The 18,951-nt window shown below is 38.8% G+C and overlaps 1 protein-coding gene across 1 annotated transcript in view; it reads left to right on the top strand.

Moving 5' to 3' along the window:
* The first annotated feature begins 17,375 nt into the window (after positions 1-17,375).
* PLCB4 (phospholipase C beta 4) overlaps positions 17,376-18,951 on the top strand; it is a 172,980-nt gene continuing 171,404 nt past the window's right edge. Inside the window, exon 1 of the mRNA XM_061210021.1 lies at positions 17,376-17,392. The gene's annotated coding sequence lies outside the window, so the exon portion shown is untranslated. The remainder of the gene's footprint in view (positions 17,393-18,951) is intronic.

Below are 18,951 nucleotides of genomic sequence, written 5' to 3' on the forward strand. Positions count from 1 at the left end.
TAATAGCATCTTTTATATAACATAATCAGGATGCTCAGTGACTCACTAGAGTCATGTAGAAAACTCCCATCCTATTCATCCTTATTTTAGCAGATGTATCGGTTAGTTTTTGCTGGGTAACAAACCACCCCAAATTTTTATGGATTTAAAAAACAATCATGTTTTATTTTTCATAATTCAGTGTGCTGGTTGGGCAGGTTTACTAGTCTGGGCTGGCTCAGCTAGGACTGGATGATCTAGGATGGTCTTTCTCGCGTATTTGAGGCCTCAGCTGGGATGACTGAGTTGATGGAAGCTTCTTGCCATGTAGCCTCTCATCTTCCAGCAGTCTTTCTCAGTCTTTCTAATGTGGTAGTTTCAGGGTTCCAAAGAGAAACAAGAAAGGAAACCCCAATATGCAAATGATTTCATGCATCTGATTTGCATCAAAGCAAGTCACATGCCTAAACCCAGATCCAAGATCCACGTGGAAAAATAATCTCAGCACCTTGGTGGAGAAGCTGCAGAGTCGCAATGCAAAGAGGCACAATACAGGGAGGGAAAGACTTTGTGGCTCTTTTTGCAAATGGTCTGCCATGCCCAGAGAAGGAGCAGCCCAGGAGGGACACCCCTCCTCTTCAGCCAGAGTCTGTTGTCTGGAACTAGTCACCTAGCCCCCACTGAGGATGGTTGCAAAGAACAACGGACAGTAAAGCCTTCTGAGCAGTTAGATGTCACATTTGTCTCAAATGACAGAGTTATACCTTACTTCATTTACTCTTAACAAAATTCATTTGAGCCTTTGAGAGTCATAGTCAAACACCATGAGTTTCCATCTTTAGCCTTTCAGTGGTTGGAGGTGGGTCTTCTAATAGCTGTGGATTTGAGGGAGGGAGGAGGATTGTAGGAAGTGGTTTACATTTTCACAAGCAAAATGGTGATTTGCATGTCACCTGTCATGCAGTCTTCCAACCTCTCAAGCATTACCTGTCCTATTTCCTAATCCTGGGGTCCCCCTTGCCCATTTCACTTAATAAGTATCCTTATCCTTTAAGGCCCAGTTCTAAATGTTCTCTCAAGGAAACCTTCCTGCCTTTGTCTCCCCTGGGTAGGGGTCATCTTGCCTGTCTCTAAATTCCTGTAAAATATTATAGTACTTGTGTTGAATTATCTACCAACCTCTTTTACTCTGCAGGATTTGAGTTCCTTAATGTGGGGCCTGTGCCTTATCCACTGTCAAATTCAAGATAGTGTCTAGTCTACCAGGGACATGATATAACTAATAGATAATCCCGTGGGGAAGAAGGAGGAAGCAATATTTAACCCTGGTGCCCTAGTCTATTCCCTTTGTATTGTTAATGTAAATGTTCCATTTCATTTTCTCTCCTCAAGTCATCAACATGTCAGGCCACGGTCATGTATGGATTCCTCTGTTAATTCCTTCATTGCAGAAAAGTCAGAGAGAGAGGCATTCATTCTGCACAGTATATATTGAATACCAACTCTGTGTCACACATGTTTTGTATGACAGAGATACAGTAGAAACAAAAATACAGGGCTTCCCTGGTGGCTCAGTGGTTAAGAATCCGCCTGCCAATGCAGGGACATGGGTTCGATCCCTGGTCCAGGAAGATCCCACATGCCGCGGAGCAACTAAGCCCGTGCACCACAACTACTGAGCCCATGTGCCACAACTACTGAAGCTCACATGCCTAGATCCTGTGCTCTGCAACAAGAGAAGCCACTGCAATGAGAAGCCCGAGCACCGCAACAGAGTAGCCCCCGCTCACCGCAACTAGAGAAAGTCCGTGCACAGCAACGAAGACCCAATGCAGCCAAAAATAAATTAATTAATTAATTTAAAAAAAAAAGAAAACAAAAATACATAAAGTTGCTACTTCGATGGAGGGATATAAAAAAATATATATATATATAATATTAGATGTCAGATATTGATGTAGGAAAATAAAACAGGTGAGGAAAGAAATCCTAGTGGTGGTGGTAAGCTATTTTGTGATGAGTAGCAAGGAGGGGCCTCTCGAATACGGTGGCAAGTGAACAGCGATCTGCAGATATTTAGGGAAGAACAGTCTAAACTGAGGGAATGTTATATGCAAGGGCCCTGAGGCAGAATTATGAATGGCCTCTCTGAGGAACTGGAAGAAAGTCCATATGGCTGGAGTCCAGTGAGTGTGGGAAAGGAATAGGAGATGGGGGGAGAAGGTATGAGGCTAGATTGTGTAGGGCCTTATGGCGCATGGCATAGACTGGCTTGTATTCTGAGGTAGATGGGGAGTCATGTCAGTAAAGGATAAAGAACCAAAGGCTTTGAGAATTATATGGGTCTGGAGAGAGACATGAGAGAGGGGGAAAATGTGTGTGTCTGCCCTACGATCTCCTTTCTCCCTTTCCTCCAACATTGAACAGGTTTTTCACCCTGCTCCGTCCTGTGAAAAAAAATCTACTTTCAAGATTGACTGAGTGCTAGCAAATCAGTATCTATGAAAATGTATATAATAATGTTTGACCACATGTAGAAATATCTTCTACCAGAAATAGATAAATAGATCAAAGACAAATAGACTGGATAGCTGTTGTTGGTAATTCTTGCCATTTTACTAGATATAATCCTATTAAAAGTTAGTCCCATATTTATGTACTGCTTTTATTGTAATTTATGTTCTCAAAAAGATTGGTTGTTAGACCAAGTCTACATAGCTCTGCTTAAATAGTTTCAGTAGGACCCAACAAACTACATATTATAAATAAAAATAAATAAGTGGTTATTTAACTTAAAATGGCCTTGATGTCATATGACTGTGCATGGGACGATGCACAAGGGTGAGTATTGACTTTCTGCATGAAAAAATAACCTGTGTAAAAAGTTTTTTTCTTTTTTTCACAAACACATTTTCTAAAAAGAAAACCGTCAAGGGCAGAGAGCATTCTCTGTTAAGTGTGGTGGGAATACATATATTTTTAATGTATTACAAAAATAATATACTGTAATAAATGTAAACAATATAGAAATTTTTAGAGTTCTTAGAAATGTAGTTATAGTCAATTTATAGTGGCATTTTTTTAATCAAGCCAAACCAACCTTGTTAAGAACACATTCATTTATTTCCAAGGTAATTTTGTTATAGCCAAGTTATTGGTTTCTTATGACTAATATTGGGCTATTATGTGCATTGTTCAGTCAAAGAAAAAACTGAATTATCATTTTACTTGCTGTGGCCCTCAGTAAATAAAACCTGATGCTCGCCCCTGTTTGCATAATGCAGTCCTCCCAGTACCAGAATTCATAGGAAATCTAGAGGTCAGCAGAGGTTAGAATGCTCTACAGCTGTTAATAGCATCAGTTTCTGTTGTGATGTAGAACAATTCCTTCAATGTGTAGGGAGCTGCATTGTTCAGAGAGCAAGAGCATTCTACATATGTCATCTCTTCTACCTGGGGAGCCTCCTTCAAAGTGAGATTATAGGCATGTTCATTTTCAGAGGGAAATTCCTTGAAACAGCGTTCGTGGGATTCTCTTTTGGTTTCACAGTAATTGGTTGAACAGCTCTTGAAATTAGCCCTTCCCACTGTGAGTGCACTTTGCCACTAGACTGAGTCCATGAGTCTTCTGTAATCAGGAGCTATCCTGTAGAGATGTGTGTGTTGATGGATATTTGAAATTAGCCTAGAGTTTAGGGTTTTGGGTTTTTTGGGGTTTTTTTCCTTATTTACTGTGTATTTCTTGGATGTAAATGCCTACAGTGGGGTTTATTAATAATCAAGTAGGCTGAAAGTAGAACTAACCTATAAACACATTTGGACTATGTCTCCACCCATAAGCCTTCACACTTTCTTGTAGAAGTTTTGCTGAAGAAATGTCCTTATTTAGCATATGAGGAGGTCCTCATGGCTATAGTGGAAAAGAATTGATTTAAGTTTGGAAGGTAACAATTAGGGAGGACCCCCTTGGTTTCTGGTTTTGCATCCTTAGCATCCAGTTCTGTGGGCTTAAAGCTTTTATGTTTATTGCCTAAGAAGATTTGAGAACCAGCATTTAATTCTTGAGGCCAAGAGAGGAAATACCAGTTCTGCAGCCAATCACTTAAGCTTTGGAATGTAATATACTACATACTATGCAGAGAAGTAGGAATGTATCTTGAGGTACTACCTCTAGTTTAAAACACAGCCGCAATATTCAGTAGGAGTCAAAGTCTAAGACCATGCCTAGGAGGTCATCATGAGTCATAACTTCATGGAGAGAGGATCCAAATCAACTATTAAAATCTACAAAGAACTAAGTAAGGGAAAGAGGGCCTGAGGTCCAGTAGGAGAGACTTTTCCCGAGCCATCAGTATCTGCATATAGACTTTCTATTTCCTGGGATCTCTATGGTCATCTAACCAGGAGGGATTCATGGCATCTTCCTGGGCTCAGGGCTGTGGGCCAAGCAACTTCTTCAGTCTCTCATCTGTGAATCAAAGGATGACTGCTTGTGGGCATCTGGTAAGATTGTGGGTAGGTGCTCTGTAAACGTCAGGTCATGCTTTTCATTCACCAGGGAGCATTGTAACTTTCCAACATGTTTGTTATCAATGAAGATTTTATTTTTAAAAACCAAGACAGTGATGTCATACATTGCCAAATAACAGGTTTCTGCTATTCATTATATCAGATAAACTTTACACCTTTCCTGAGGTGTAAATATGTGAGTTTGAAAACTTAAGATAGCAGATTCAGCAGACTCAGGTACAGAGAGACCAGACATTTCTCTGTTTAATCATCACTCAACTCATAGATGAAGGTATTAGGAGACAGAAGGGATTGTGATGCTAGTTAGTATCAGTACTTGAATTAGAATTTGTCTTAAAAATATCAGTTTGCTTCGAAGCATGCTACACAGACCTTAACCATGTTTCTATCTGATCCTTTGTGAAATGAAAATGCCAATACAGAATGAACTGTTTGGTTAAGCCCCCTCACAATTTTAGAGTATATTTAAAGTTAATCCCTAAGAACTAATATGCAATGATGCCATTTGCCTGGTTTTATTTTTATGAGCCACAGTTTCATATCCCACAGCTTATCTGATTTGAAAATGCTTGTCATGTTTGGAGAAAGTTAATATTGAGTCATGCCAAAACCTTAATAAACTTAGTCTTGAACTAATATTTCAGGCTCATGGGGGATTTCTGTATGCTGAGATAGATTTTAGTATTAAAGAAATGCAATAGTGACCTTTCCATAAAACCTTAATAAAATTACTTTGTGATATAAACTGAAGAAGAGATGGGAACTTTCTTGAATAAGAGTATGCGTGATTTATCTGTATCTCATGGTTTATCTTATATCTCATTTCTTCAGATCTCTTGTGTTTTTCTTTTTCTTAAGCCAAACAACAATAATTTCCATAATTTAAACAGAGAACAGAACACAGAAATTTCAGACATGTTTTCCCTTTCTTTGCACCAGTGTCATTTAACTGCTGCTGAAGTGCCTGTTGTCTTAATAATTCTCTTAGTCTCCATGTTGTTAAAAGAAGTTAACAACATAGAAAATTCCACCCATAAATTTCAGTTATTTAATATTAAAAATACCATTTGGGGGTGGCATGTCACAGCTGTTTAGCAGCAAAGCAGTGTACAAGGGTTTCTGACAAGTGTTGAATAAGGATACTATATCCAGTTAATAAAATTAAAATGATGAATATATGGCAAACTAAATGTAACTTCCCAAAATTAAAATATTGGCCTGGTATTCTGAAACTGAAACTCTTTGTTTTCCAGAGACTGGCAAACAGGTGACCAAAAATGACCAAAGTCTGAAGCCCACAGCTTTGACTTCATATTTTTTGCTAGTTCTAGTTTAGGGTGGAAAAAAAAGTCTTAATTAGTATAGTCAGTATGAATCGTTGTTTTGTAAACTGCTTTTTGTGGTCTCCTTGATGGCTTGACCCAAGAATCTCTTTTAGAGTCCACAAAGCAAAGGCAAAATGATGGCTTTTAAGGAGTAGAAAGTTTTGCTTTTTATTAGCTCCAAGACTATTTACAAATGCAAAATTGGATGAACATTTCCCCAATCAATCCCTGTGTATCTAACTGTTTACTGCTTAAACTTTAACCAATATTCTTATACAGGATAAACACCAAAAATCATTTCATTGCAAACTTGAAGTGAGATAGTATTTAGACTTCTTTGGGTCAGAGAAATTTGGAAAGAGGCTGATAGTGCCCTAGTGACATGGACTAACCCAGCTTTATCTCTGAAAAGATGTTAGAGGGACATTTAATCTCATCTCATCCAGTGCAACAATCGCTTTATAATCTCCAAGAACAGAGAAACATCTAAATCCTTAAGTGATTAGAAATATCTGTTCTGAAACTGTACAACTTCATTGTAAAATAATTCTTATTTTTCTGATGTTGATTTAAAATAGACATTGCTGAGACCACTGATCTTTGGTACAGAGGTTTTCCTCTGAATGAACACAGAATGTTTACATTACTCCCTTTTCCATGTGGGTGATTTTCGGGTGATTTTCAATACATGCCATGAGTCAGAAAGAGGACGGGATGGGTATTGGATGGGCAGTTCAACTGTATCAGTTCTATCACAGCTCCGCCAGTAGGGCTGAGGAACTGCTCAGTTCACCCGTTTTTGGCCTCTATGTCCATCCAGTTACAGAAGAGCTCAAATTAACTCTGAAATCCTTGGAATTTTCTTTTATAACTTGTTGCTTAAATAGTATGACTTCCTTCACCAGTTCTCTGTTTTGTCAATATGCTTCTTAAAATTGTGGCACAGAATGTACAAAATAATCCAAGCAATAGTGGGATCCAAAAGAGTTTGCTGAGATGGTTATGTCCCTTGATTGAAGTCCTCCCTGAGACTGCATTAAAGTTTAAACAATTACTTCACCACCATTAGTTCACTAAGGTTGGAGTTCACATAAAGGTCAGATGTTTTTCATATTAAAAAAGCCAGTTTTTTTTTTTTTTTGGCCTCATAGTTGCTTTAAAAACAAAAACAAAAACAAAAACCTTCTTGGAGATCTTTGTGTTGCTCACTTTTATATGTCTCTTGATAGCTTGACCCATCCTTCCAAGCAGTCATTTTGTAGCAGTGACCTCTGCTCAGGACATGTTTAGACATCTGAAGTGCTAGAAGAACACCAGTAGGGATGGGGTCTTATCTTAGGAGGCCACTGAAAACAAGGAGTGAAGTCCTGGAGAGGAGAAAAGGATGGTGATACCACAGAATTGCCATGGGAAGGAGAATCCAAAGAGCAAAAAAGATGGGGACAAAGAGGTGGATGAAACAGACATGTGGAAAGAGGATCAGTAGAGTATAGGGTGAAGGTGGGAGGTTAAGAAAGACCAGGGCCAAGATAAGGACATTGAGTTTGAAGACTAACAGGTCCAACTACTCAAAATGGCATTTTGAACAGAATAGGTGAGGTAGATTCCATATTTTAAGACATTTATTGAGTCTATATGTAGGAAATGGTGATATTGAGCAAAGCTGCTTTTTATTATTTAAGGAAAATTGGCTGTGGGAGGGTGTGACATAGGTGGTCAAAATACACCTTAATTGTAAGCCTTTCTCTCTTTAAAACTTCAGGACATGATAATTGATTTAGTGACAGTAGATGTTTTGTGCACAGAGCCTGATTTAACTTACATTCATGTAATGGTCATAATTGAATCCCATTTCCTTTCCTGTTTCACCTTGGGGGTTGGTTTCAATTGGGGCAGAATAAAAATAAAAATAAAAATATATGTAATGGCTTACTCAACACTTGTGATTTCATCCAAGTTAAATACAGGCAACCACATTAATTTTATTAAAATGCCTACTACGAATATTCCAAAACAACATCGTAGGCCAGCATGTCAGGCACCCAGTGACTAGATCCTGATGTTTTGATCAAACTAAGTTTTCTCCATCACATTTAGAACACTACTCTAAAAACAAAGCTAAGAATTAAAGACACAGTGATCTTTTTAGAGGGAAAATTATTTTATGAGAGCATTAAAAATATAAGAAACAAATTCATTTTTCTTTTGAATAATGTTTGTATTTCCTGATTTTGAAGCTGGGTAACAAGGATTTCTGTCCTTAGCTAAGGTCGAAGTAGGAAATTGGATAGTGAATTGGATAGTGGTCATGACTTAGGCATCTCCTTCGTGGAGGCAATCCTCATTTTTGGTTTAACTATCTCTCATTAAAGCAGCTTAAATACAATCCCAGGAAAAGATGACTTCCCCTTATCTTGGTCGGAGGCTATATCTTTATTGTTTTTACTGAATTTAAGGAACTTTCATCATGAGAACCAAGGTCAGACAGAGAGTTTAAAGTTAAAAGGTTTAAGTTCTGGTTCTACCATCATTTGAGGGAGGCTTAGCTTTCTGAGCTCTGCCTTGCACATTTTGCAGTTGGGTTATGATTTCTCACTTAAAGAGAGTCTGTGAAAATACTTGATAAAATGTAAGCTGTTACATTGATACTGGGTGCCCTGGCTGGAAGAGCTGTGTGAAGCTTGGAGGGTCGGCGGTGATGAGCCCCCAGCTACTCCATCAGGGCTGAGTGGTGACAGCAGCCACTTTGATTTCTCCTTATGGCAGGAAATCCAGCCTCTCTTGCCTAATGAGAGAGTCATCCTCCTAGTCTCCAGGTCAGGTCGCTGACTTCTTTCTTTAAAAGCGTGCCTGCAATCTTGTAGCATTTCAGAATATACTGGGTCAAACTTTACCCCTTAAGAAACAAAATAATTGATTGCAGACACAGGGACCCAAGCGATTTTCAGTAACTTTGCTTATTAGTGCTGACACTTGGGGGAACCAAGGGCTTGTCTGACAAAGGGGCAGGGAATTTAGTTACAAAAGCTCTGTTTTGGCTCTCTTTTCCCAGCCTGCTGATATGGCTTGAATTAGAAGTTAGCGACATTTGCTAAAATAAAATACGATGTGAACTCTTGGGAATTGCTTCACATCCGACTTCTCTGACCCCCGATATCCTTCCCATGCCTCTGGGCCTTGAGGGATGTTTTTCAGTTTCTATATAAGCAATGGAAGCAGACACATTTCAAAATAACCCCGCAAAAGCACACATGGTATGAAAGGAACAATTATTTGAAGGCTGTTGACCTTACCAGCATTGGGCAAGCGTCTGGCATCTTGAAAGTCTGCTTTGATACTGGAGAGCTGTTCTAGAAATGTCACCATGTCATCACCTTGTCAGTTGCTCCTCAATACACAATAGTAATGCATTGTTTTTCATCTTACTTGAAGCTGTCTCAATGTGGCTTTCCTTTTAGGAAATAAAATATGTTTCAGGAAGGACATATATGGTTCTTAAATAACATCTACATTTATTTGCAGCCCAAATAATGTTTAATCACACTCACCGAGACTAGAAGGAATCAGAAACATGACTATTTCAGCCTCTAGTTTCTACGAACAAGGAAACTAAGGCTCCAAGAACTTAAGGGGCTTCCTCAAGGTCCCACAAGTACTTGGGACAGAGCTGGGACTGGAATCCAGGTCATCCATCTCTGATTGCCCTGCCGTTTCCATTCCAGCCAGCTGCATAGGTCATATTAATTTAATATTAATTGTGGAACCAATAATATATAATTAAAGTCAGACCCTTTTTTAAGGTGTGACCAAATTATTTATAGAGCCATAAAATTTGGATCATTCTAATTCACTTTTCTAATGTCACCTTAGAAGACCTATTTCAAATCGTGTGACCATTGGTACTGGTATTTATTAGGCAAATGGTAGTGAAGCAGGTGAAATGTTCAGTGTCCTGCTGGTCTATTGGACAAAGCCAAAGACGGCACATTTTCTAACACGCGAATCTAGTTTTTCTGTGCATTCTCATGTACATAAACCAATGTACGCAGTAAGTTCCCTGCCTTGTTGGAAATAATGGTTAATTATGTGATGCCACACCTGGGGAAAACAAAAACAAAAACAAAAACACAAAGACCTTTAACACTTTTTCCATAAATGAACTGAGGTTAAAGATTTTGCTTCTTTTTCCTTTCAGACTAATTGTACTTTTGTGCATAAAAACAAACAAACAAACAAACAAACAAACAAAAAGAAAGAAAGGTTTGGGGACTTTGGAAAGAATTTGCACGAATAGAAAAAAATAAAATCAACCTCCTAAAACCTTAAATTTCATGAAATTTTTTCTCACTGTCTCTGTTTTATTAGTTCCATCTCTAGCCTTAGTTTTAAGCTTTTGAGAATGGAGGTAGAACAATTTTGAACATGTAAGGAGATAATTGAATTTGTGTGAGATTTTGAGGTTTATTTAGGTTACAACTCCTTGACCACAGTTTATTTTCAGGTCATGTGGTACCCCTGTGTGTATGAACATGTAAAAGCTGGTTAATTTTGGATACCTTTTAGCTCACAACCTAAGGAAAATATTTGATTTTCTCCTTTTATGGTCTGGACTCAGTTCCAATATGCATGGCCTTATACTTTATTCTCATCTTATGACTCTTGTATAATAATAGCAAAGACCTAGTAATAAAATCGCTTGGAGAATGTTTAAATACCAGGAATCTTGATTAAATTTGAACCCATTGTCTGTGTATGTTTATTTTAATAAGAAAATCATTTTTACAATAAAGGATTCTTCAAGCTCTTGAATGTGTGCCTGGTCCTAGTCCAAAACAGTGTCCCTGTTTTTTGTGAAGTCCTGTCTTGCAGTCTTCAGACTTCTTCCATACACACGCCCAAGGCAACATTCAATAGATTATTCAAGTGAAGATAAAATAAAAATCTTTCCTTTGAAATACGCAGATAATTAAGGCAAAATCAGGCCTCTAAAGAGAGCTTTCTTCTCCCTTGATACATGTGATTCATGTTTGTGATGTTTTGCCTAATAATTGTAGCAGATAATAATTTGCCAGTCCCAGGACAAATGAAAGGCAAAATATGGAGGGCTGGGCACCAGAGAGAAGACCTTATGAACAGCCCAGGAGGCCTTCTCTAAAGAGGGAGTCTCCGTAGATAAGAAAACCCCGCACCCCATGAGTACATGCCCAGGGCGTGGTCCCACGTTGGAGGACCCAGAAGCCAATCTGAGCAGCCCTCATGGGGAATCGGTGGTCAGAGGTCTGAGCTAAGGGTGGGACACAGCAGATGGGAGGTTGGGATGTACAGCCCAAAAGTCATGTATGGGCCCCACCAGGCTACAGAACGAGGTGAATATGGAAACTTGTTCTCAGGCTGGGTCCCAGCCAGGCAGCAGGGGGTCAGCATGGTATGAGTTGGGAACAAGAGAGTGGGAACAGCATTTCAAGATCCTGGAGGAGAAAGCAGGTACATACAAAAAGGGTACCAACACGTGCATTTGGATAACAGGAGAAGTGTTTATTGTCCTCTGCCTTGGTTGTTTTTCGGCTTGGTTGGGAGTTCCTCCCCAGAATAAGATATTCATTCTTTCAGTCATGCAGTGTTTACTGAGTGCCCCCTGTATGCTGTGCTGGACACTAAAAATAATAGCAAACGAGGCTGGCCTCCCCAGAGTTCCTCCTATAGTGAAGATGGTAGTGAACCTGGCCACTTGGATTAACCATAGATATTTGAGCCCCGCCCTCCCAACTGATTTTCTGATTCAGAAGATCTGGGTGGGGTCTGAGATTTCTGCATTTGTAAAAAGTTCCAGATGAGGTTTGCTGTTTGGGTACCATGCTTTGAGAACCACTGATCAAAGGCAAGCTCATGGGGCCTACACCATCTCTGATCTTTGCCTTATGCTCCTGGCTTGAGTCCCCAGAAGACTTGAGTCCCCAGCTTGGCTATCCAGATCTTACCATCAATAGCTCAAAGGGTGTTCCGGTTGAGAAGAAACTAAGGCTGAAGGAGAGGTCAACTCAAGCCCCCATGGTCTTAGTTCCCACTCTGGACCCCTGGGCTCTTCAAGGACAAAGCCCCAGACTTCTGTCTTAGCTGGTCAATTAACAACACCATGAATCAAGATCCAAGACAGAGTTATTTCTATAATCTATTTGTGACCTCCACTTAAAACTGTACTTAATCTGTCATGTTGCCATTTTGTTACCTGTTTCTCCAGACCTTATCAGAATGCTTATGTGGAAGTGAGAAGGGCTGAACTTTCCCCAAATATTATTGTGTGAGGCTCACACCCACTACTCAGCAGGAAGTTGTTTCTATCCATGGTAAACTGTACACCTCCACCATATATTCTGTTAGTTCTGGTCTTGAAAACAGTAACAAATTCTGCTCTTGAAAGAGGGGGAAAATATCCAGTCATTTGTTTACACGTATCACAAGTTTGAATAATTGTCTTATTTCTCAGTACTGTAGTATTTATCAGGGCTCTTGAGGTTAACTCTGTTTACCTTAAGTACTCAGTAGTAATAAAGTACCTTCTGCTGTTTGCTGTACTCCCTTAGTCAGTAAAACAAAGGTACCTTATATCAGAAGCATAAAAGAAATAAGATGTCTTTACTTTGCAGAATTTTTATGTGTTTACAAAAAAATTCTTTCTACGACAGGTTTGTTATTCCATTAAGTCAGAGAAGAAACAGTTGAATTATATATTCCTCTCCCCAGGAAACACATTCTATATATATTTTTCATATCCTAAAGGCTGATTTATCTTGCATCCTATCAAACAAATTTTTATTTTTAGCAGTCATGTCTGTAATTCAATACCACAAAAATCATTAATGTATAAATGATATCTTATATTTCTGAAAGATCATACATAACACATTTTTTTAAACATCTTTATTGGAGTATAATTGCTTTACAATGGTGTGTTAGTTTCTGCTTTATAACAAAGTGAATCACCTATACATATATATATATATATATCCCCATATCTCCTCCCTCTGCGTCTCCCTCCCACCCTCCCTATGCCACCCCTCTAGGTGGTCACAAAGAGCAGAACTGATCTCCCTGTGCTATGCAGGTGCTTCTCACTAGCTATCTATTTTACAATTGGTAGTATATATAAGTCCATGCCACTCTCTCACTTCGTCCCATCTTACCCTTCCCCCTCCCCCTCCCCATGTCCTCAAGTCCATTCTCTACATCTGCACCTTTATTCCTGTCCTGCCCCTAGGTTCTTCAGAACCCTTTTTTTTTTTTTTAGATTCCATATATATGTGTTAGCATATGGTATTTGTTTTTCTCTTCCTGATTTACTTCATTCTGTATGATAGACTCTAGGTCCATCCACCTCACTATAAATAACTCAACTTTGTTTCTTTTTATGGCTGAGTAATATGCCATTGTATATATGTGCCACATCTTTATCCATTCATCGCTTGATGGACACTTAGGTTGCTTCCATGTCCTGGCTATTGTAAATAGAGCTGCAATGAACATTTTGGTACATGACTCTTCTTGTATTATGGTTTTCTCAGGGTATATGCCCAGTAGTGGGGCTCCTGCATCTTATAGTAGTTCTATTTTTAGTTTTTTAAGAAACCTCCATACTGTTCTCCATAGTGGCTGTATCAATTTACATTCCCACCAATGGTGCAAGAGGGTTCCCTTTTCTCGACACCCTCTCCAGCATTTATTGTTTCTAGATTTTTTGATGATGGCCATTCTGACTGGTGTGAGATGATACCTCAATGTACTTTTGATTTGCATTTCTCTAATGAGTAGTGATGTTGAGCATTCTTTCATGTGTTTCTGGGCAATCTGTATATCTTCTTTGGAGAAATGTCTATTTAGGTCTTCTGCCCATTTTTGGATTGGGTTGTTTGGTTTTTTGATATTGAGTTACATGAGCTGCTTGTAAAGTTTGGACATTAAGCCTTTGTCAGTTGCTTCATTTGCAAATATTTTCTCCCATTCTGAGGGTTGTCTTTTCATCTTGTTTATATTTTCCTTTGCTATGCAAAAGCTTTTATTTTCATTAGGTCCCACTTGTTTATTTTTGTTTTTATTTCCCTTAAATTAGGAGGTGGGTCAAAAAGGATCTTGCTGTGATTTTTGTCATAGAGTGTCCTGCCCATTTTTTCCTCTAAGAGTTTTATAGTGTCTGGCCTTACATTTAGTTCTCTAATCCATTTTGAGTTTATTTTTGTGTATGGTGTTAGGGAGTGTTCTAATTTCATTCTTTTACATGTAGCTGTCCAGTTTTCCCAGCACCACTTATTGAAGAGGCTATCTTTTCTCCATTGTATATTCTTGCCTCCTTTATCAAAAATAAGGTGACCATATGTGTGTGGGTTTATCACTGGGCTTTCTATCCTCTTCCGTTGATCTATATTTCTGTTTTTGTGCCAGTACCATACTGTCTTGATTACTGTAGCTTTGTAGTATAGTCTGAAGTCAGGGAGCCTCATTCGTCCAGCTCCATTTCTCTTTCTCAAGATTGCTTTGGCTATTCGGAGTCCTTTGTGTTTCCATACATATTGTGAAATTTTTTGTTCTAGTTCTGTGAAAAATGCCATTGGTAGTTTGATAGGGATTGCATTGAATCTGTAGATTGCTTTGGGTAGTAGAGTCATTTTCACAATGTTGATTCTTCCAATCCAAGAACATGGTATATCTCTCCATCTGTTTGTATTGTCTTTAATTTCTTTCATCATGTCTTACAGTTTTCTGCATACAGGTCTCTTGTCTCCTTGGGTAGGTTTATTCCTAGGTATTTTATTCTTTTTGTTGCAGTGGTAAATGGGAATGTTTCCTTAATTTCTCTTTCAGATTTTTCATCATTAATGTATAGGAATGCAAGAGATTTCTGTGCATTAATTTTGTATCCTGCTACTTTACCAAATTCATTGTTTAGTTCTAGTAGTTTTCTGGTAGAGTCTTTAGGATTCTGTACGTATTGCATCATGTCATCTGCAAAGAGTGACAGCTTTACTTCTTCTTTTCCGATTTGGATTCCTTTTATTTCTTTTCCTTCTCTGATTGCTGTGGCTAAAACTTCCAAAACTATGTTGAATTATAGTGGTGAGAGTGGGCAACCTTGTCTTGTTCCTGATCTTAGTGGAAATGGTTTCAGTTTTTCACCATTGAGAACGATGTTGGCTGTGGGTTTGGCCTTTATTATGGCCTTTATTATGTTGAGGCCTTTATTGTGTTGAGGTAAGTTCCCTCTATGCCTACTTTCTGGAGGGTTTTTTTCGTAAATGGGTGTTGAATTTTGTCGAAAGCTTTGTCTGCATCTATTGAGATGATCATATGGTTTTTATCCTTCAATTTATTAATATGGTGTATCACATTGATTGATTTGTATATATTGAAGAATCTTTGCATTCCTCACATAAAGCCCACTTGATCATGGTGTATGATCCTTTTAATGTGCTGTTGGATTCTTTTTGCTAGTATTTTGTTGAGGATTTTTGCATCTACATTCATCAGTGATATTGACCTATAGTTTTCTTTCTTTGTGACATCTTTGTCTGGTTTTGGCATCAGGGTGATGGTGGTCTCGTAGAATGAGTTTTGGAGTGTTACTCCCTCTGCTATATTTTGGAAGAGTTTGAGAAGTATAGGTGTTAGCTCTTCTCTAAATGTTTGATAGAATTCACCTGTGAAACCATCTATTCCTGGACTTTTGTTTGTTGGAAAATTTTTAATCACAGTCTCAATTTCAGTGCTTGTGATTGGTCTGTTTATATTTTCTGTTTCTTCCTGCTTCAGTCTCGGAAGGTTGTTCTTTTCTAAGAATTTGTCCATTTCTTCCAGGTTGCCGATTTTATTGGCATAGAGCTGCTTGTAGTAATCTCTCGTGATCCTTTGTATTTTTGCAGTGTCAGTTGTTACTTCTCCTTTTTCATTTCTAATTCTATTGATTTGAGTCTTCTCCCTTTTTTCTTGATGAGTCTGGCTAATGGTTTATCAATTTTGTTTATCTTCTCAGAGAACCAGCTTTTAGTTTTATTGATCTTTGCTACTGTTTCCTTCATTTCCTTTTCATTTATTTCTGATCTGATCTTTATGATTTCTTTCCTCTGCTAACTTTGTGGGGTTTTTTTGTTCTTCTTTCTCTAATTGCTTTAGGGGTAAGGTTAGGTTGTTTATTTGAGATGTTTCTTGTTTCTTGAGGTAGGATTGTATTGCTATAAACTTCCATCTTAGAACTGGTTTTGCTGCATCCCATAGGTTTTGGGTTGTCGTGCTTTCATTGTCATTTGTTTCTAGGTATTTTTTGATTTCCTCTTTTATTTCTTCAGTGGTCTCTTGGTTATTAAGTAGTGTATTGTTTAGCCTGCATGTATTTGTATTTTTTACAGATTGTTTTCCTGTAATGAAAATAAATAAGTAAATAAAATAAAGTTATTAAAATAAAAAATAAACAATTATTATTAAAAATAAAAAAAATTTAAAGTAATAAAAAAAGAAAAAAAAAAGAAAGAAAGAAGAGAGCAACCAAACCAAAAAACAAATCCACCAATGATAAGAAGTGCTAATTACTAAAAAAAAACAAAAACAAAACAAACAAAAAACACGGACAGACAGAACCCTAGGACAAATGTAAAAGCAAAGCTATACAGACAAAATCACACAAAGAAGCATATAAATACACACTCACAAAAAGAGAAAAAGGAAAACAACAAAATATATATATATATATATATATATATATATATATATATATATATATATATATAGTTGCTCCCAAAGCCCACCGCCTCAGTTTTGGGATTATGTGTTGTCTATTCAGGTATTCCACAGATACAAGGTACATCAATTTGATTGTTGAGATTTAATCCACTGCTCCTGAGGCTGCTGGGAGAGATTTCCCTTTCTCTTCTTTGTTCTCACAGCTCCTGGGGTTCATCTTTGGATTTGGCCCCGCCTCTGCCTGTAGGTTGCCTGAGGGTGTCTGTTCTTCGCTCAGACAGGACAGGGTTAAAGTATCAGCTGATTAAGGGGCTCTGGCTCACTCAGGTCTAGGGGAGGGAGGGGTACGGAATGTGGGGCGAGCCTGCAGCAGCAGAGGCCGGCGTAACGTTGCAGCAGCCTGAGGTGTGCCGTGTGTTCTCCCAGGGAAGTTGTCCGTGGATCACAGGGCCCTGGCAGTGGCAGGCTGCCCAGGCTCCCAGGAGGGGAGGTGTGGATAGTGACCTGTGCTTGCACACAGGCTTCTTGGTGGCTGCAGCAGCAGCCTTAGCGTCTCGTGCCCGTCTCTGGTGTCCACGCTGTTAGCCACGGCTCACGCCCGACTCTGGAGCTCGTTTAGGCAGTGCTCTGAACCCTCTCTCCTCAGGCACCGCGAAACAATGGTCTCTTGTCTCTTCGGCAGCTCCAGACCTTTTCCTGAACTCCCTCCCGGCTAGCTGTGGCGCACCAGCCCCCTTCAGGCTGTGTTCACACAGCCAACCCCAGTCCTCTCCCTGGGATCCGATCTCCGAAGCCCGAGCCTCAGTTCCCAGTGAGCCGACAAGCCTCTCAGGCTGGTGAGTGCTGGTTGGCTCTGATCCTCTGTACGGGAATCTGTCTGCTTTGCCCTCCACACCCCTGTTGCTGCGCTCTCCCCTGTGGCTCCGAAGCTTCCCCCCTCTGCCACCCCCTGTCTCCGCCCGCGAAGGGCCTTCCTAGTGTGTGGAAACCTTTCCTCATTCACAGCTTCCTCCCAGAGGTGAAGGTCCCATCCCTATTCTTTTGTCTCTGTTTTTTCTTTTTTCTTTTGCCTTTCCCAGGTACGTGGGGGAGTTTCTTGCCTTTTGGGAGGTCTGAGGTCTTCTGCCAGCGTTCAGTAGGTGTTCTGTAGGAGTTGTTCCACATGTAGATGTATTTCTGATGTATTTGTGGGGAGGAAGGTGATCTCCACGTCTTACTCTTCTGCCATCTTGAAGGTCTCTCCCCATAATACTGTTAAGCCAAGGACTTACTAAATATTGAGGAAATTGAACCTCAGAAAGCTTCATACTTGCTGCTCTGAACATCTGACACGGAATCCTCCTTCACCAATATTGGTCCCTAAACCTGGGTCTCTACCTGAGTCCTTCAGAGAAACTTAACTGAGAGGGAAGAGGTGAATAACAAGGCACTATCAGGTCAGAGAACCATAGTCATAGACAATTACTTTTAACACAATTTCAGCCACTTAACTGGCTCAAGAGGATCTTGGAGGGCTGCCATGTATACCCAGAAGTCATTTCCAAGGGAATTGCTGCAGGCGGACACGAACAACCAAACAATGTTTTGAAACAAATCAGTTCTTTTCTTGGGAAACTATATACTTCATCATATTCCAGTTTCTTTAAAAACTGGTCATTACAGACTGAATTATATGTTAACAGTTATTCATTATCTTCAAATGAAGCTGATCCTAAATATCCTGGATAGTCAAGCATCTTTTAGACATGTTTTGTAAAATTCTGATATAATGAACCCTGTAATATAATCATAACTATACCTAATAAATTTATAAAGGCAATTCATTTTAATATTTTTATTCATCTATTTTATAATTATTAAATTTTAAGAATATTATGCTTACCTCTTAAGTATGATTAATGTTGACCAGGGGAGATAGAGTCAAAGAGTAGATGTTTGTTGTTTTTATTTTATTCCTATTTAATTTGTGTCTTTTATAAACTCCAGGAAATTATTTTGAATCAAGTGGTGCTTTATTTATAAATAAATATACTTATTATGTATTTATGATGAATTTAATAGATGAATCATGGCAAAGGCCTTAGGTTTCTTTAGTTCAGAATTCCTTAAAGACTAAATCCAGCACCACCATAATCTGTTTTATTTCTAAATATAAGTATGCTAGAAGTTTCAGAGTTAATACCCACGTTTTAGTCGGTATTATTAAGTAACTCCTTCCTACGAATCAGTTATAACTACTGTGTGTGAGGCTCCTGATGTACAGTCAAGATTTTAAATCTTGAAAGGAAAAGAACATTTTAGAGCTTTATGTATTAGTCTCTTCCTGGTATTTGTTCTTGCCAGGAATTCTGGTGGAAAACATGGACATAAAAATTGACTTAAGTGAAAAAAATAA

Source organism: Eubalaena glacialis, chromosome 13, assembly GCF_028564815.1.
Source record: "Eubalaena glacialis isolate mEubGla1 chromosome 13, mEubGla1.1.hap2.+ XY, whole genome shotgun sequence".
In the NCBI taxonomy this organism is placed as follows: domain Eukaryota; kingdom Metazoa; phylum Chordata; class Mammalia; order Artiodactyla; family Balaenidae; genus Eubalaena; species Eubalaena glacialis.